The sequence below is a fragment of the Alosa sapidissima genome, chromosome 21, assembly GCF_018492685.1.
Source record: "Alosa sapidissima isolate fAloSap1 chromosome 21, fAloSap1.pri, whole genome shotgun sequence".
Lineage (NCBI taxonomy): Eukaryota > Metazoa > Chordata > Actinopteri > Clupeiformes > Clupeidae > Alosa > Alosa sapidissima.
Genome location: NC_055977.1, coordinates 19,033,396 through 19,054,380, shown reverse-complemented (window position 1 = coordinate 19,054,380; position 20,985 = coordinate 19,033,396). Strand labels below are relative to the sequence as shown.

General features: G+C 44.6%; 1 protein-coding gene across 3 annotated transcripts in view; it reads right to left on the bottom strand.

Moving 5' to 3' along the window:
• The window catches only part of LOC121695388 (semaphorin-6D-like), an 87,111-nt gene that overhangs the window by 40,112 nt on the left and 26,014 nt on the right, over positions 1 to 20,985 (bottom strand). For 2 of the 3 annotated variants that reach the window (XM_042076170.1, XM_042076172.1), the window contains exon 3: positions 3,381 to 3,538. The gene's annotated coding sequence lies outside the window, so the exon portion shown is untranslated. Of the gene's footprint in view, positions 1 to 3,380; positions 3,539 to 14,834; positions 14,962 to 20,985 lie in introns of all 3 variants that reach the window. The other variant, XM_042076171.1, reaches the window with a different exon arrangement.

Genomic DNA, 20,985 nt, shown 5'->3' with positions numbered 1-20,985 from the left:
GCTCAAAAAAGAATTCTTTCCATCTTGTGAAAACAATAATAAAACTCAGTATGCATGGCAGCATGTAAGGGCATAAGGAAGATATTTACGCTATGATAACATGATAAACATGATAGCTATACTGTATAACATGGGGGCTACAAGGACAGCGAGATAGACAAAAAAACAGCACAAACAGGTGTTTGCTTTGCTTCTGTACAATTTGCACGCTCATAAATAAATTCCTATGTTTCTGAGGAAACCAGAGACGGAGAAAATGGTTTCTCTGACTGTGTTTTGTCTCGTGTTTACTGTTCTGCTGAGCAGCGTCTCCCATGCCGGTATATTATTCATCCGCTACAGACTCTGGTCCACAAGGGATTGTCTGCGTGCAAAATCCCCCAATTCCTCTCACATTCCCCCTACTGCTCCACAGAAAGCAGACGATTAATTCTTCTCCCAGCTGACAATGACGTATTCGCCCATTTTTTCCCCATAACATCTTCAAAGTTCAACAAAGTTCCACATTATTTTCTCCCACAACCATCTTTGTCTGCCGAGGATAATGAGGATTACATCTCACAAGGATGAAGTAACAAAAGATCTGACGAGAGAACAAAAAAAGCTGGAGACCTGATGGACAGAAACAAAGGTGACGCAACAGAGGGTCGAGATGAACAATCAACGGCCATCTGAGTGCCCATTGGCAGATGCGGTTAGGGTAAAAATAGCCATGGCAGCACGTCAAGAGAGAAAATGATGGGGGTGTGCGCAAGGAGCACAAAATCCTTGTACATGTGTGAGGTCCTGATGGCCTTAATCCATCCCCAGATCCTACTACTGCGAGGGTAATCGATCGCCATCGGGCTACTGGCACTGGAATAATGGACAAAGAGTCATTCCTTTTACACCTTTTTTCCCTTTGTTTGATCTTGCCTCTCAAACTCAATCAGTGTCCCTGGTTTAGCACTCTCCAATCCTGATTTCCTTTCAACTTCATCTTTTCCTTTCCACTTCATCCCTGTCGTTGTTTTCTTCTTCATCGTCTTCTTCGACATCTTCTGTCACTTCTTCTTGTTCTTTTTCCTCTCCTGCTCCTTCTGTCACTCATCCCTTCGACTTTGATTTGAACAGACCCATCGACAGTCTCAGCTTCTTAACCTTCAGAGTCTCACACAGGGGGCTATTACCTGATGACTGTTAAGGCTGCTGCTGCTGCTTCAAGATCAATAGGGAGCCACTTGAATAAGTGAGGTGAACTCATCTCTTTAAAAGCATGTCAGAGGTCTTTCGAAGCAGAGCAAGGGCCTTTAGAAAAGTGCAAAAAAAAAATTCTAGACATCTTAGATTGTGAAATGTGACCCCTTTGATTGCTTCAATCAACAATCTTCTCAACAGCTGTGTGATTGCTCTCTTGCTCGGTCTTGGAAAAATAAAGTAGTTGGTAGACCATAATGAAAGCAAGCTATTGTTAATCAGAAGGACAATCCTGCTTGGGAACAGTAATTATATGTTTAATTTAGGTGTGTGTGTGTCTGTGTATGTGTGTGTGTGTGGTAGGGTGAGCTGTGCAAGAGGTTTGTGAAGAAACTGAACAAGTACCCAAGTGTAGCTCTAGTCAGAGCCATTTAAAGTACACCAGAGGCCACATGCACCCACTGTCAGGCCATATGGGGATCGATATGTTAAATCTTGACGGCCATTCATGCGGCTGGCCAAGTGACATTTCCTGTGGCTTGACCACAGTGATCATTGATTGCCTTTGTCAGGGTTGCCGCCCAAAAGAAAAAAAAAAAAGCCAAGTCTGCAGGATCGATTTGGTGTCACCTCTGTAGCAGGATGGCGCAAGCACTTCCGTCCAACATGCAAAATCCACAGGCAGACACTGACACATTGCCATATATGTGGACCATGACCAGGTTTTTAATATACAGGTACTATCTAACTGTACATTTCAAATCTACATGTAAATGAAATTGTAAAGAAATCTAAATGGTTATCAACGTGTAACCACATTTGCAAAATCATTTAATTTAATTGTTCATTTCATCCAACTCTCCTAGCCTAGAATTTAATATGTCAAGTTGATTAAATAAATATAAGACTATTACTTCCAAATCATGACATATAAAACTACGAGACAATAAAATAAAATGGGCATTCTGAATTTGGTGGTGGGCACACACACAAAGGCTCCTTTATATTTAATGTGATATGCCTGACCAACAGTGTTAAATAGACTTGGCTCTGACAGAATAAGGTGACCTGTCAGTACCTTCCGTTGCCTTGCCAACAAAAGCACCCTCACAATTGTTCCATGCCGCATCAAAAGACTTCTCCTATACTCATCCCATTATACTGTCTTACTGTCTTGCACCTGTCTTATTGAATACCACTTCTGATGAGACATCCCTCTCTGTCTTTAACTCTCTCTTTCCTCAAACAGACCCTTTAATGGACTTCTCTGTTAATGCATAGGATCCATATAATATATAATCCAACATAATTTATTCATGTATTTATTATTCAGCAAATACTCTTAAGTGACTACGTGCATAAATAATATAACCTTGAGGCGCTTAACTCTGAATTATGCCACATAATGGGCATAGACTGTTGATCCAGTTACTGTGTTATAAATGCCAGATTTTTCCAAATGGAGACAGACATTTCAGTGTGGTTTTTCACACAGATTGATGTTTGGCTTAGAAGTATCACATTGCTATTTTAAAGTACCCTGCCTCAATACTATTAGTAAAAAGCGGAGTGTGCGAGCCCAATTCAGCTTGCGGTACCGCTGCTACCACTGAGAAATAGTGCATCAGGACTGTGACACTGGCAGCAGCATTACTCCTCCCAGAACAACAGTGTCTGAGTAGAATTACAAAGCACAGGGGCATCACTGATGGAGTATGAGGAGGGAGAGGAAGAGGAGGAGGAGAACACAACCTTTACTCTTTATTACCATTCTTCCCTGGTGGCGCCTGACTCTGGAGCAGATCTGCCTCTGTTCCGAGTAAGTGTTAGAACCGGCCCCAGTCCGTCCCAAAGTCGGCTGTTGTCTGGATGAGCCGGAACCGGGGGGGGGGGGGGGGTGGAGTGGATTAGAGCACTGTTGCTACAGGCCTGCCAAACGGCTGCCACTGCTAATACTGATGATGCCTGATGTTAACACTTGTGACGGCAACATGGTATATTGCTGTTGATGCAAAACAGCACTTAGCTAAAATGGCAAATAAATCATCGGTCTTTGGCAAGAACACCGAGGATATTTTTCTTTGGGGTGGGGGGTGGAGGGGCTGTCCCCTGCTCGACTGAATGTAAAGGAAGCAAACCAATGAGCTGTTACATGCAGACAGCCAAGGAGGCAGGGAGAGTGGGGCGGTATCTATCACGCTCACCAATTGTGTCCCCAGAGATGGATGGATGAGACGTCCAATCAAAAGCTCCGAACTCTACAGGTCTCAAGGTCCATGAGGCGATGAAGAGAATGAGGCATTTGGTTGAGGGAAGATGGGGGGGGGGCTTAAACCCCCTCAGGTTGATACTTTGCCATTTCCTATCAAGAAAAAAAAGAGAAGAGAGATTATTTTCATCTTTCATACCCCAACACTGCTCTTGCATATACACACAGCTTCTTCCTGTGCCCAAACAAATGTACCGACTTCCCACTGACTGCAGCTGCAGGCAGATGCATGTGTGGGAGGATGTCTTCTTTGAAAGAGTGAATGACTGAGAGCACTTGAGCGGCTAAATATTTGTGTGTGCGTGTGTGTGTTTGCACTTGGAGCAGAGTTTCACCATCCCAAGCAACACAACCACAGGCAAGATTCCTGGCAACACTACAGATGTTGTTATTGAAACACTAACATAGAACCAGAAGCAAATTAGCGTTGTGATTAGTGCAGTGACCCGACAGCACTGATCTGGAAACCTGCAGGAACTATTGAGTAGACATAACCTACAGGGATGCTTGTTATTCTGGCAAGGTCTATTATGCTGTCTGGGCTGAACAGTGAACAATGAAAAAAATGAAAGCATTTGTAATTGTACTTTATGTACTACAAATGAATCATCTCCCTTTCCCTGTCAGTGGCCTGGATGAGTGCCCTCTTCTCTGATTTGAGGCTTGTGACTGTGTTCGAGGGAGGCAGGCCCCTAATGCAATACCCGCAGACATATTGGTACAATGAAAGTGATGGGTGCTTGGTCAGAAAATCAAAAAAAAGTGTGCACAAAATCCAGGGGAAAAAAGACCAAAGCCGAGAGTAACAATTCAGTCCCAGGTTCTGAAAGCAGAGGCTGAGCTTGAGGCATTTTCACACTGTTCAAAACACAAAAAAAAAATCCCCAACAGTCCAGAACTGGTTATGACAGTTAAATATAGGGGCAAGTCTCTGCAAAAACCTTTTCTTAAGGCTTGCACTTCTTGAGCACCAGTTCCAAATCTGCTTTGTGACCATGTGTGCAAAAGTAATGCCCTGGAGGGTGTAAAAGAGTCTCACATTTTCAAAAGCGTATTCCTTTTCATCTGCCTTATTAACATGGACTGTAATTATTGTTGAAATTGAATCAATTATTCCAGCAACAAAAGGAATAGTGGTACTTATGGGAATGGGAATGGCCAAGCATACCACAGCATGCAAGCCAGAGTGTCCAAGAGGACCTGGACCCCCGAGTCCTCCTCCCTATCTCTCCCCCAACTCTTTTATTGTCTGCTGTACACTATCCTGTCAAAGATGAAGGCTTGATACGCCACACGAAACAGACGAAACAGCTTTTCCCTGTGATGACTATCTGACCTTGACCCTGGTGATTGCTCCTAATTCCATCATGTTTTCATCCTCTATTATTTCTCGCGGTGCTGATGGTGAATCTGGGCTTCCTGTAATGCTCTCCGTTTCGGGTGCAAAACAATGTTATCAACCATCACCTCATCACATTTTGGCCTGCTCCCTGGAGCTGTATGTCTGCTTTCGTCAGTTTAATCGCATTGGGTGATGCGCATTGGGTGATGCGCATTGGGTGATGCGCATTGGGTGATGCGCATTGGGTGATGCGCATTGGGTGATGCTCATTGGGTGATGCGCATTGGGTGATGCGCATTGGGTGATGCTCATTGGGTGATGCGCATTGGGTGATGCGCATTGGGTGATGCGCATTGGGTGATGCTCATTGGGTGATGCGCATTGGGTGATGCGCATTGGGTGATGCGCATTGGGTGATGCGCATTGGGTGATGCTCATTGGGTGATGCGCATTGGGTGATGCGCATTGGGTGATGCGCATTGCTCATGCTGCGGTAATCCTAGTAATTATTACTTTTTTGTTTACTTTACCACTTTATCTTCTTCCGCTGTCAGCCTGGCTGCTGGATCCCTGCCTGCATTCTGATTATGTCACTGGCATCATTCATCCGGCAAACGGTCCGGTTTTCCGTCGTTAGACACTATCCATTTGTCTCCCTCAGACTGCGGAGCAACATCTTCTTGATTACTTAAAAAGGCACTCCATAGAGTGCTGTCCGATAGCTATCGACCACGCTAGTGATTAACGAACCTGTGGGATGATCAGACTCTTGTCCAATGGTTTGAAGGACCAGTGAGTTATGGATAGAGCGTAATGAATAGAGCGACCAATTCACCATCCATCTGACCAGGGGATCAATAGAGGAGGTGTTTGGTTAACAGTTCGTCAAATTGGGCAATGGGCAGAATGAAAGGATCAACCACTTTGCATATTTTATCAACAAGCCTCCTTCATGTGCTTCCTAAATTGTTACTGTTCGTTCTGCCAGTGTTTAGTATGCCTTTACTCCTGTGAGACAACAGAATCATACCTTGTGGCATGATGCCTTATGGATTCAGCACAAAGAGGACAGAAATCAATGGGAATCCTGTTCTGCCCACTTACTGGAGCTAGACAAGCCATTTTACATAGGAACAAATGCATTGCGTGACAGAGTCATGTTTTTTGCACATCTCATTTCTAGCTTGTCCGCAGCTAAAATGGTCTACAGCAGGGGGCTAGTGGCAGTGCATGAGAGCCTGTGGGAGCCTGCGAGATAGCTGCTGCTAGCCATGCAAATCGGTTCCACTCAGCAACCAGGCATCCACATGTCACAGAGATGTCAGTGTGTGTTTGTGCGTGCATTTTTTCTCTCTCTCTCTCTCTCTGTGTGTGTGTGCGTGTGTGCATGTGTCGGTGTGTGTGAGTGTGTGTGAGAGAGAGGGGGGGTGTGGATGTGTGAGAGAGTGCACATGCGTGTGGGTTTCCGTGTGTGTGTGTGTGAGACCATGCACGTCTCAGTCTGTCACACAAAGTTAGGGTAATATGCCCTTCGCATGTGCATGGATGTGTGCATTTTGTTCAATTGTCTGGTAGCGTTTGTGCTGTCAGTGTTTTGACTGCGTGCTGGCAAGAGTGTCCATAATGATATGTCTTTGTACGTAGAGATTCTAATTATATAAACACTAAGCAAGACAAGTCAATAAACTGTTGGCATAACATGGAATATGGAGTGCTGAGTAAATAAAATGAATAAAATAAATGTTCAGACGCAGCCAATACCCACCAACACTAGTGATAAACATCCAACGAAGGACAAGAATTCAGAGCAAAAGTCAAACCAAGGAGCCAGAAGAACATTTGGGCAACAGCTAAATTGAATCAGTAGCTAGAAAAAATAAAGAATCAGACTGGTAGTGCCTACAGCTTATTAGGTTAAGGCCGACTAGGTCAGTAGAAGGCCAGGGCTGAATTACAGAGTGACTGATGGCCACTGCAGATGAGAAAAGAGAGAGTGATGGATGTGCTTTGGTGGAGGAGAGACATGCAGTGAGCAGGTTGCTGTTCAGGATGAGAGGAGCAGAGGAAACGGACAGACCAAAAGCACAAAACTGAATCCGTTCCAGCATTATGACCTGATTGTTAAAACCTGTGGACAAGCTTTCAGGAACTTATATTTATTTATTTATTTATTTATCATATACTGTATATTTACAGTGAAGCCACTGTAAGATGCAAGGTGAGGGATGACTAAGTGGCCAATCTGCTCCTCATAGGTATGTGAGTCACGTTCAAGGAGATACCGAACGACCTTTAGCTCAGACACTTATGCGGTTATAATGACATATGGATCAACTGGCACAAGGCTGCTATTAAACTACGTCTGCAGCCTTCCCCCTGGTGAGTCTGGTCGATGCGACCGCTGATTACAGAGGTGACAAGTGCTCGTGCTCTGATTACGAAGACTCATCACCTCACTCCACCTCGAAAGCAAAGCACCTTCTTCCACCTCCTGGCTGCGTCTGGCTCGGTGTCTCTGGCGCTGGGCGAACTGTCCGTGATTAAATGGTGATTCATTCACTTCTGGCTTTCCAAAGACAAAAAAGGAACAGCCAGGGGTGGAAGCAAGGCCTGAGCTGCTCTACATCACGCTTTGACTTTTAGCCAGTGGCTGCTGCGCTGTACTGCGATGTTCATTTTGCTGCATTAAGCTAAAATATCAAAGCTTACTTTACGAGGCGTGGTGTATTCAATTTGTGTTTGAGAGTGGTGATGAAAGAGTGTGGAGTTTGGGATGTGTGTGTGTGTGTGTGTGAGTGTGAGTGAGTGAGTGTGAGTGTGTGTGTGTGTGTGTGTGTGTGTGTGTGTGTGTGTGTGTGTGTGTGTGTGTGTGTGTGGGAAGGAAGGGTGTTGTTGTTGCGATCTCACTGTCAGTTCTATGCCCTTGGTAACAGGTGGGTTGGCTGCAGAGCTTTAGCAGGGTGTTAGAGGAATCAGCCATCACTGCTCTCCAGCTGGAACCATCGATCCATTCTCTACTGTCCACAGGGGGAAGGACGCATTAGTGTGTGTGTGTGTGTGTGTGAGTGTGTGTGTGTGTGTGTGTGTGTGTGTGTGTGTGTGTGTGTGCGTGCGCACAGTATTGCACTCCCATGCATACAAACACAGTCACATACACACACACAGATACAGACACACACACATACAATCAATAACTTTCATTTTCTCTTTTCTCCTGTTCACTTATCCCAACTTAAAAGACACAAACACACACGCACCCATGTGCACACACGCACACATACACACAAAGCACACACCGGGCACTAGCCACCACAACGTTTGTACAGCCTGGGATCGGCAGCGCCTCTTCATCACTTTACCCATCAATTCACCCGCCCCCTCTTCCTCCTTCCTCCATTCTATTCCTCTTCCTCTTCCTCCAGCTGAGACTGAGGCCCTGGCGTTACAGCATTACAGCGGCTCTCCGAGGGGTCAGCACTCTGGCGCTGCTCTCGTCACCTGAGGCTCCGATCGTATTACTGTTGGGACTCAGCCTGGGGAGGGTTGGGGGGGTTAGCGTGACCCTTGACAACCTTGACTGATGCTGTCACTGTCACGAACCCAACAACCCCTGGAGGGCAGGAACGTGAGGGAGAGAAGAGAGAAGAGGGGATGGGGAGGCGAAAACGTGAGGGAGGACGAACAGCCCGGCGGGGCATGCCGGCAGGTGGTAGTGGTCATAAAAAACACAAGCCGAGGTGTAAATCAGCTTGTTTCAAACAGGCCTGCCTACCTTTCTTGTGCCTCTGTGTCCTTGCCCTCACCTTACACTTTCACCATTCCAACACTCCCACATTCCATCATTGGAGTGTGTGTGTGTGTGTGTGTGTGTGTGTGTGTGTGTGTGTGTGTGTGTGTGTGTGTGTGTGTGTGTGTTTTATTTAAAAAGTACATTCAGATGTTTAAAATGGGATCGCAGTGGAATGCTGCTCACCACCGTGCAAACCACCAACCAACCAGCCAGATAATGCAGACAAAAGCGTCAGAATACCCAGGGATGATTTTTTTTTAAAAACAAAAAAAACAACACAAGTCTCTGAGGGCTTTTGCTTTCAGACCTTCACAGCAACAATGATGTGCTCCCCAGTCACGAGCATTTATGGATGCAGAGACATGCATTCCGCATCCCGGCTCTCACCAGCATGATCTAATGCCCGAGGTGGTTCTGCTTCAGACCTCCAACACATGCCACGTGGACAGCGCAGTTTGTCATGTAAGACATTGCCTTTTTCACTGGCAGGTGTGGTAAATTAGCCTAAAGCATTTTTATTTTGCTTTCTTTTTTCTCTCTTTTCTTTTTCTCGCTGTATTACTCTACTTTATCCTGAGAGATGAGATGGGAGGTGAATACTAAGCGTAGAGGCTTTGCACTGCGGCGTTTCTTCCCAAAAAAGCAAGGCAGGATGAGGGATAAACGCGCAAGCCAGCGGATTACTAAAGAGACACAACTCCACAGAGCTGTATATCAGCTCAAACAAAACAAGGGGGGAAACAAAAGCAATAGCCCTGAAGCAGGAAGGAAACAGGTTCACTTCAATTAATAGATTAAGCTGATAAAAGAGGCATTTGACATCTTCACTGTTCTGGAGGCTCATAAAAGTTACAAACTTCTTCGGTCCACGCCCATCCGTCCATTGTTTCTTGCCTCCTAATAGAGTTCTATCTTTCTTCATGTCCGCTGGTCACAACTTTAATCTGCTTTGTGAAAAAGATGACTCATAATCCTTGGTCCATTGCCTCAGCAGCACACTAAATTGTGTTGTTTGTTTGCTTGTTGGTGTTATGAGACATGGAGATTACACGGACTGTCAGAAATAAGAGCGAAGAAGCTAAGAAATGCTTGCAAATATGCATCACGTCATGCAAAAGCACATTATGCTACAATCTCAAGATGGTGTCCCAACAGATAACTAGATGCAGTGTCTGGAGATGGAGGAAGTTGGGGGTTGGGGGCTCATAAATGTATGTGTGTGTGTGTGTGTGTGTGTGTGTGTGTGTGTGTGTGTGTGTGTGTGTGTGTGTGTGTGTGTGTGTGTGTGTGTGTGTGTGTGTGTGCTTACTTATTGCCAGGATATGATATGGTTTCAGTTATTACTCTGTGTGCAAAAATGAAATGCACACAAACGTATCACAAAACAATTTGCATATATACTTAATATAAAGAACCCACTGCTATTGCCTATAGCCACGTGTCTGTCACGCAGGCCAGAGCGAAACATTCAAGAGATGGAAATTCACTGAGGAAAAATAAAATGTATGAATACAGAGGAATGGAGCAGCAGGGACAGCGTGAGAGACAATGACAGAGAGAGGGATTTGTCAGGACTAATGGATGTGAACCCATCCAGCAAACTCGAGACCACACACACACACACACACACACACACACACACACACACACACACACACACACACACACACATTCTCTTTCCCTCCCTCCTTCACATGTGCAAACCATGCTCTTACTCTCTCCATCTCTACTATTTTTTTCACCTAGACTCAATCTGTCCATTTTGTGCTTCCACTCCCTCCCTCCCTCTCTCCTCTTGTCTTTTGTATTCATCATCCCTCATTCTCTCTCTCTAGCCCCACACCCCCATTTCTATACAAACCAAGACGGCGGATCTCTAAAGAAACGCAATCCCCCACCCCATAAGTGTATCTAGTTTCCTGCCTGGAGTTTTCGCATTGCTCTGCAGTAGTCACCTGGTTCGTTGATCAGATTGGTGAATGACTATTGCGTACAGTCATTTGAACTATGCCCGTTGATCACGCCTCTTGTGCAGTAGAAATTACATAGCAGACTCCCCAGACCAATGTTCAATCTTAAAAGATTGAGCTTGGTCTGGTGATAGCGAAACTAATATGTTCATACATTTCTCGCCACTCTCCCTCCCTCTCTTTCTCTCTCTCTTGCTCTCTCTTTTGCTCTCTCTCTCTCTTGCTCTCTCTCTCTTGCTCTCTCTCTCTTGCTCTCTCTCTCTGTCTTGCAGTCAGTGAACAGTTTTACCATGGAGATGCTGTTGACCTCCACCCTAATCACATTTAGTCACAGTGGCATGATAATGATGAGGTTGTGACTAGCAGGAGCTGGTCCCTTCGGCCTTGTTACACTGGCGGCAACTGAAATAGACTCACTCGGAAGCAGCCTAGTGCTGCGGAGGGAAGTGATCTCTTTAAATTACCCCCGAATTCTCATTGTAAGCACACAACCACAATATGTGTGTGCATCATGTGTAAACATGGGAGAGAAAACAGGAAATGGAAAGGGGGTGGAAATCCATAGAACATGGGTAGAACAGATCATGGCACAATAGAATAGACATTTAACATTAACAATTGAATTTGAGAATTGTAATAAAATAAATGCTGAGTGTTCAGTCAAACATGGCTACAAATGAGGTGAGGCAGGTTTGAGAGGGAAGGAGAGAGAGAGAAGAAAAACAGAGAACGAGAGATAAAGAGGAGAGGGGGGGGGGGGGGGCAGGCAGGCAGAACTAATTGAAGACGTGCCGCCATGGTGGCTACAGGCTACTTGCCGTTGCCGAAGGCGACCAGCTCACGGCTGTCTGCGCTCTTCTTAATGGCAGGAGATGGAATGTGCTAATTGAATAAGACGGATAACTGAAGTGTGTCTATGAGACACGAGAATGTGTGTGTGTGTGTGTGTGTGTGTGTGTGTGTGTGTGTGTGCGCGCGTTTGTGTGTGTGCATGTGTGTTTATATATTTGTGTGTTTGTGTGTTTGCGTGCGCATTGTGGAAGAGTGCTTGTGTGGTTATGGAGTTGTTGAATGAATACAGCTGATTACAAATGTGTTTATAAACAAGTTTTGTGGGAGATGCACAGGAAGTATTTGTGAGGCTATGTCATTGGTGACTCAGTGGGCTGATTGCGTATGTGTGCGTGCTTGTGTGTGTGTGTGTTTGTGTGTGTGTGCGCGCGTGTGTACTTTCCTGTGCAAAATTGTAACACATCCATGCACATACAGTATGTGCACTTCATGCCCAACAAATGCACACAGATGCATCATCAATCCTCTTCGATTGTCTCTATATTTAATTTTCCAGAAAACATTCTCGAAGCTCTTGCTCAACTCTTACATACTCTGTTGTACAGTCTACTCGTGTGTGAGGTTTCATGCAGACAAGCCTGAAAAGAGTTGATGAAACTCTCCACACGAGGTAAAGCCTCTTCAATCACACACAATCAGCCTCTCTTGCCTGTGACTTTAGGTTGCCGCGCCGACATGTGTGAGAGAGAGAACGCAATCTGCATGCAAGATGGCCTCCAAACACAAACAAGCAGTGCCATCGGGAACATTTCTGAATGGTTACCAGTAAATGTTTGCTGTAGCGATTAAGACTAATCTGAGCGAACGTTCGCACGCACTTTGCCCGTTTACCAAAACAAGCTGTGCACCATCATTTGTGTGCTCCCAACAACATTCGACTGATGCTGAGCTGATCCAACCTGTCCTCAAATGAATGGATACATAATTTCTCACCGAACGCGGAGACGCATAAGCCACTTGCAGGGAGTGGATGAGTGAAGGGAATGATAGCGAGACAGAAAGAATGCGAGAGCAAGGGGAAGAAATGGGGGGTGAAGGAGAGAGAGAGAGCGAGTGGGTGAGAAATCTTCCACAGGTGATTCCGGCCACAAGACAGCATCTGGAGATACTAAATCTGTCTCAAATCCCTCAGCTCCACACTTACACTTAAACACACACACACACACACATACATGCATAGACAGACACACACACACACACACACACACACACACACACACACACATACATGCATAGACAGACAGACAGACACACACACACACACACACACATACATGCATAGACAGACACACACACACACACACACACACACACACATACATGCATAGACAGACACACACACACACACACACAGGGTGTTCAGCCCCCTGTCTCTAAGGACCTCTCTCCTAGCTGTCTCATCTGTTCCTGTCACAGTTCCATAACAATTATCACCGACCCTTATGTTTCTCCACACGCCCTAATGGGTTCCACAGAACACAAGGCTGCCTGTAATTGGCTCCTTTGGCATTCTGTGGTGGTTTTAATTGGCTGTGGTGGGTAGGTGCCTGTTGTGTTCGGAGAAGGCCACCCTAGCAACCCAAAGCTGTTGGTGTTCCTTGCCAGAGACAGTGGTGAGATGTCGCAACATGTCTGAATCTTAACACATTTGTCTGGGTAAAAAAAAAGGATTGTGACAATGGGAAGGAAGCACACACACACACACACACACACACACACACACACGCTCATTAAGTGACAGCAGACTCACAGTATTTTCCAGACCACCCATCAGTCATATGGGCTGGGCGATAAAACGATAGCGATATGTATCGCAATAGACATGTAATCGATATCAATAAAAAATAGGTTCGATAGAACATTCGATAATTAAAACACACACCTCCCGCCTTACAGTTGTCCATAAATAAATAGGCTAAATATATCTTGCATTGTAGCTATGTGCAACTCTACCAGAGTAGGCGATAGAAGTAGGCCTACCTCAACACAGACTCTCAATGAGTCCTTGCCCCGTTCTCTCTCTCTCTCTCTCTCTCTCTCTCTCTCTCTCTCTCTCCTTTCAACAGGCGCATCCCTCCTCATGCACATGTAATCCAAACATTCACAAACGTGCAAGACGACTGGCTAAATTGCTATTAAATCCGGTTAGCATCATTAGCACGCTGCACGAATTTGTTCAAAACTGTTGCATTCAAATTGACTGCTATAATCATTTTAATCCCGATGCAAATGGAAAAGTATTTTCCAAGACTCAAACCGGCCTGTCCCAAGGAGAAAAAGTATTCATTTGAAACTTAAACACATGTGGGGAAACTGAACAGCCTAACCAGTAGACTATGATAAACTAGCAAATAGAGCTACTTTGTTTACAATATTTCCAGGCTTCAACCAGTGCTGCTTTTCATTCAGACTTACATTTATTTGAGTGTTTTTCGTGATTGTGTTGCTATTTCTTTTCCCTGTTTGCTTTGATTGATAACTGAGGTGATTAAAATCAGAGGAAGGTTAAGTTTAAAATAAAAGTGTTTAAATTCAACTTTTTTCCCCTTCTGGTCCTTATCTGAAATAGATTAAAAAAAAATAAAAAATTAACAATATCAACCGATATGAAATACTTATATCGTGATACAGTTTTCAGCCATATCGCCCAGCCCTACTCCGTGTCTAAACAAGGTCAATTGAAAAAGTGCTGTCTGTTTCTCATTCACACCCCCTTCCTGTCTGTTCTTCCTCCGTCTTTCATCCTGACACTCGTTCACCAAGTCCCTTCCTCTAAAGATGATGATGTGCAAGGCAATGTTTACAGCAAAGTTGCTCTACTGTGGTTCTGGCACATTCCCATTGATATTGGGCAACATTGTCTTTCCTGGAGAACTGTTATCATCTATAGGCAAAATTGCCATTATCATCCAAACAAAATAAATGAAACAGGTTATGTGGCTACCCAGCAAAATTACCCCATGTGTACTTGCCTTTGTTCCTTCTTTGTCTCTCTATTTCTAGAGAAACATCATGTCTGCAAGTATCAGAAACGACAAGTCTGCAGTTTGTGTGTTTGTGTGTGCGTCTGTGTGTGTGTGTGTGTGTGTGTGTGTGTGTGTGTGTGTGTGTGTGTGTGTGTGTGTGTGTGCGTGTGCATGTGTGTGTCTGTGTGTGTGTGCATGTGTGCGTGAGAGAGAGAGAGAGAGAGAAGCAGACGAGAGCTGTGGCCTTTACACTGCTTCCTGAGGCCTCTCATGCTATCTGCCTTCGAGGGTGCCCCTGTGTGCTGATGTCTAGCTGCCTTATCACACAGCCCTCTCGCTCCTCAGCACAGGATATCCTTCAAAAACACTCCCGGACTGGACCCTGGCTGGACCTACCGGTGGCCATCACCCGCTTCCTGTTTGCCCAGCTCCTGTCCGCACGACCGGTTACCCACAATGCACCGCTCACCTGGAAAAACACTGGTCACTGTTGATAAATATGGCCTGTCGATACACTCTCACTCTTTCTCATTCTCCATCATTCTCTCCGTCATCAGGGGTGTCTGTTGGCTTTTAAGTCATCATATTGAGAGCCACTGTAAAACAATCATATGAAAATTCTTTAGCTGCTGACACTGATAAGATTGTGAACTTTTTATGACAGGCCTGATATCAAAATGTTTTGAAGACCTGAAATGTTTTCGTGATACAGATGTGTTGTGGCAGACACACACGTATGAGGGGTAGAGAAAGAATTATGTGGGTGCAGCCAAACAACCCTCAGTGGCTAATCAGTTGGTTTTAAGCAAAGCCGCAGCTGAGATCTCATCTTAAGAGTGTTGATTTTTCCACCACTTGTCCCCTACTGCCATAAACAAAATGATCCTTTTTTTCCTTTCCTGTCTCAACACATCCTGCTCTTTCTCCCTCTTCATCTCCTCCTCTCTTCCCTCCTCTCTCCCTCCTCCTCTCCCTTTAAATCCTCTCTCTCTATCCCTGATGCATTCTGACTTGCGTCTGACTCATAAGCTCCATTTCAAAACTTTTTTGGCCAAACCTCTTACATCCTCTCTCCTCTCTCTCTGTCTCTCTCTACCTCCCATGTTCATACCCCCCACGCCTCTCTTTTTGACTCTGTCAGATTTCTCTTCATTAACAGACATAAACACGCATCTCCAACCTCTCAGATCTCTCGCCTCTTTTCCTCCAGCAGGCATGCCACTTTGTACCCAACGACACCACACAGTGATTTGAGATCTGTTTTAACACTGGATAAATAAATAAAAACAACAGCGCAGCTTGTCCTCTAGTCGTAACCATGCTTTTTCTCTCTCTCTCTGTCTCTCGCTCACTCTAAATTTAATGTTTATTGTCTATGGCTATGTCTATAGTATGTCTATGTCTGTATTTAAAGTATGTCTATGTCTGCATGGGAAAGTAAGAAACGAAATTTCAATTCTTTGTATGACCAGTGCATGTAAAGAAATTGACAATAAAAGCCGACTTGACTTGACTTGACTTGACTCTCAGGGACCAAATCCACATTTTATCTGATGGGGGTCTGTTGGGGCCAAGGCCCACACATGCTTGACTGGTCTCCTGTTGGGCATGGTACAACCTGAACAACTTCACTGACACAAGGAATGCCTGAGATTTGCCTAAATCTCCCGTGGGTCAAAGGTCAGCTTTGAGTCAACTCGAAGCTTGACACTGGGGGCCAAAGGGTAACGGTGGTGTTTACAAAATCTGTAGCTCCCTCCCTACCACTACTCTGTGTGTGTGTGTGTGTGTGTGTGTGTGTGTGTGTGTGTGTGTGTGTGTGTGTGTGTGAAAAAGAGAGAGAGATACGGATACAGATACAGAGTCTTATGCAAGATACGTCTTTGCGAGGTGTGTTTCCTTGGCCCTCAGTCAAGCTACACAACACACAACCCAATCCTCCCATTCCTGGACACCAGTACAGTTGCATGTTGCAGCTACAGTACATGCTGAAATCAGTGAGGCATAGACATGACATTCCAGGACAGGTACGCTGACTTACACATGGGTCAGACGCAAAGAGACACTCCTGACAGGCAACATTCCCTACTCTACTCTGGAATGTGTGTGCGTGTGTGTTCTATATATGCTCAAGACAGTTCTTCCTCCCCCTCTGTCTTACAAAATTCAAAGGAATGTCCAGAACACTGGGGCTTTATTTTGCACCTTGGTTTCGGCAGTAGAGGATAGGTAGCTCACACACACACACACACACACACACACACACACACACACACACACACACACACACACACACACACACACACACAAACTCCCCAGCCAAATTATAACCTGCAGGAGTATGCACAGCACAACCACACAGAATTGGGAGTGAAAGAGGTGAGGTTTTCTCCTCACAGAATTGGGAGAGAGAGAGAGGTGAGGTTTTGTCCTCACGAAGTGTGAACAAAGCCTTTCCCTCACACATTTTGACAAGGGGGAACCAAGCGCCGCATCAAAGCAGACCACTGCATGCTCAAAAAGTTGCATTTCTATCTCTCTCTTTCTTCCTCTCTCTTTGTCAAATTCACAAGCACCCATTTCTAACAGCCCCCAGGAAAAAGCATGATCTTTACAAGCAAACATCACAAGGCTCCTTATCTCAAACCAGCCTTGTTAGCTTCAAAGTACATGATAACAATATCCTGTCACACCACAGAGGACCATCGCCGCAGCTGGTCAACGGAGTGGATTTTACACCAAGCTCTAACTCTGGGCACACACACACACACACACACACACACACACACACACACACACACACACACACACCTAGAGATCAAGAGCGATAGAGAGATAGAGAGAGGAAGAGAGGAAAATCACACCTCTTGACCACACATAACATAGCGAAATGTGCCCTTATGGAATGTGATTAGACCCAAAAACTGAACCAAATCCACTGTACTTAATACGACAAGGGTGAGAGACATCTTTCTCTTAAGGAAAGATTAGAGGAAACCCTATACTGCATTTGAAACATGAAGAGAATTATTTGGCTTTCACACCTTTTATTGATCCTTCTCCAAAGCCCCTGGAAATCCCATTTAGAAAAATCCCACTAGAAATCCTATAAGAATCCCATTAGAAATCCCATATAAATCCAATTTCAGATATCAGTTTCCATTGAGAGGAATGTGGTGGCGTCATTTCTTTTGGACAAACAGAAAATCTAATAATCAAAGCCCACAATTTATTATCCTCAAAAAGACCATCTCAGACCTGAGCTAGCACAAAACTGTCTGGGGTAGTCTTTACCTAGAAAAGAAAGCCAGTCTATCAGTTCACTGATAAAATTTCTTTACAGAATACACTGAAAGCTCTGTGAAGGGTCATTGTAAAATACCATATTCAGAGTGTCTTTCAGTGACTGAATACGCCTTTGCCTTCACTGGCAGCAAACGTCTCTCTATTAATGGACAGAATCTGATTCTGCTCAAAAAGCTTCACAAAACAAACTACACACTCACTTGAGGGTTTTCCTAAGAAAAGAAAACATAACCTTGAATCTCTCAATTCAGTTCCTTCAGTAAAAAGAGGGTAACGAAAAGACTGACAAAATGCCCTTCCTCTCATCTGAGAGGGAGATGTTTTTTTTTATAAAGCATCCTTAATGTGTTTCCCTAACAAAACAGTCTAAAGCCCTTGTCAGATTCACTGAGAGACAGCTCTTCAGCATCTGCAGAACTGCAGTCTGATGTGGGCTTCTCTGTGAAGATAAGACACCACTGCATGAGGGTAACGTGGGCTCACACCCTGCCAAAAGACACCACACCAGAGATAACACCCACACCTGGCACGACACTCCGACACCATTTTCCACTCTCATTCATGGAGGAAGAACAAAGTCTGCCACTCAAAAGGAGTCTCTGAACACAGTTCAGGCGAGGGTAAGAGTGATGAGTCTTACTACTAAGAGGGAAAGGCAGCCTTAAGGCCGATTAGATGGGCCGTAAGCCCAGGTGAACGAGCGTTCCGGCGGGGTAATTAGTCGGGTCTTAAGCCCAGGTAAGAGAGACTTTGCGGGGACAGACCTTTCCGGTCCTTGAATGGGAGTCAGTCGGAGTAAGCTAATTATTAAGCCTTAAATCCAGGTAGATGAACGCTTGGTAATTGGACTACAGTTAAATATACATGCCGCACAGGTGTTCAGGTGAAAACAGTGTTTCAGTGTTAATTAGTCTCGTCTTTTGCACAGGTAAGGTAAGGAGTTCAGGTGATTACTTGTGGTTGTAAGCTGTGAGGTAGATGCACTTCTCCAGGAAAAGTTTAACACTCAAATGAATCTGCTTCAGATTAACGGAGCATCGTGTACTCATTTCCTTGATGTGCTTTAAAGAGCGGCTGGCAGTAGAGACACTAATGGGTACTTTTTAAAGATTAAATCAATTAAATTTCTTAAACAAATTAATTTGGCGCAAGCTTTGCCTGAGCAGATGGCTAAAAAAGGATTTGCGTACGGAGCTGGGGACCCCCTCCTGTTCCAAGGAGCCCAGTTATCGGAAAGGACAGGCTGTGAATGGCAGAGGAACAGTATAGTGTTTCATTGGAGGGAAGAATCTTCCCCGCAGCATAATCCTGGATGATGGGATTATGTGTACATCAAATGACGATGCAACCCCAACACCAGACCATCAAACCTCCTCCCTTAAATCTATAATTTTACTAGCTTTACACAAACTGCATTTAAACAAGCAGTTAAAACTATGCTTAAACAAGAGTAGTTACTGCAAGGTTCAGTAAGACCACAGTGTCCTAGTTTAGTAGCCATGCCTTTCTATTCCGTTTCATCTACTATTTATGATGATTTTCACCTTGGTAACCTGCCTCTAGCATAAACTGAACTTACTGATCAGGTTCCCCATACATCAGATGAAAGTTTCTTTCACTGAATCGAAGACCATGTTCCCTAACTATACTCCATTGTGGACTCAATGACTAGTGAAAACGCAACTCCTGATTCATATGCTAAGAACACATCACAGACATAATTACTGAAGTCTAACTTAATGGGAACAGTCAGAAATGTGTTAAGCAGTCTCCTCCCTCTTTAGTGTGTGGTGGGTCCCTGGAGAAACAAATATATATATATATATATATATATAAAACGTCCTGCATGATGAATTGCACTAATGAAATTACTTCCTTTAGTAAAATGAGTTGTAGAGACACAGCTAGATGAATATGGTCAGTCAGCCTTTATATTCTTTTATGTCAGCCATCTATAATAAAGAATGAATCTACACATCACATATCATCATATGAAAGTCTGTGTGCTAATCTTCAACGAATAAAACTCAATGTGTACACACACACACACACACGCACGCACGCACGCACACACACACACACACACACACACACACACACACACACACACACACACACACACACACACACACACACACACACACACACACACACACACACACACACACACATATAGTGTAATTAAATGAGGAATGGGTTGTGTGTGTCTCTTTTATGACATATTCTCCTTTGTCCCTGTCCCACTTCCCTGGGGGTGGCCAGAGGGGCCTGTCGAAAAGATTACTGTTGGGAGGGGAAAACACCAGAGCCTGGATCTCTCAGAAGTCATTACTCGCTGTTTCTTGCCACCACTCATTTGAGTGGCAAGCAAATATTTCTACAACGTACAAGAGAGTTAGAAGGTCGGGGGGAGGGGGGAGTAGGACAGAGGACAGATGCACAAAAGCCAATTAGCAGAATGGAGAACACACAGAGACAACAGGGAAGAGACAGAAAGTGAGAAAGGCCATGCAAGCGTACAATATGTGGGAGAAATAACATATTGTATGAGTTAAAAAGATAAATGAATTAATGAAAGATGGTCGGCAGGAAGGGAATTACATAAATAATCAACTAAAAAAGAAAATAAACAATAATAAAAAAAAATGCACCAAGAGAGATGGTAAGCAGTGCAGTGCGATGTAGGCAGCAGAATGTTATTATTTGTGCTGCTGCCATTCCGAGAGGGCAAAGAAAATCCATCCAACCCTGCAGGCCCTGCAGACGTCTCACTCAGTCTCTGAATCCCCCTCTCTAGGCTCCGGCGAATCCCCAGGATTTTCACCCACTGCAAGGCTGTCAACTTTTTGTTGTTCCCTGTTTGTTACATGTTCGACAACAACAAGCACCTCAGCCAGATTATGCAGGAAATTAGTAATTCAGTTGACAGGGCTTGTGTCTGCAGGCTAGCTTCCCCAATTGATAAGCCTCTCATACTGTCCTCCCCTCTCTGCACTAATGTACTTCAAATGCTTGAAGCACTGCAATGGCTGGAACTCCTCCTGACCTTTCTTTATTACTGCACCATCGGAAAAAATCTGTCAAGACACGCCAACGATAGCTAAAGATAATTTGCAAAACAGGTACTCTGTGAGGTTGCAGATAAGGGAAGTCTGCACAAGATGTTTCATTTCTGGAGAGTCTCATTCAATTCAGAAAATACCGATTCTGATCAGATGGATTACAAACAGCTAAGTATGCACAGCCCCAAACACATATGGCGGCAAGTGCAATGAAGTGTGACTAATCACATCTCTTCTCTAGTTAGGTCCATT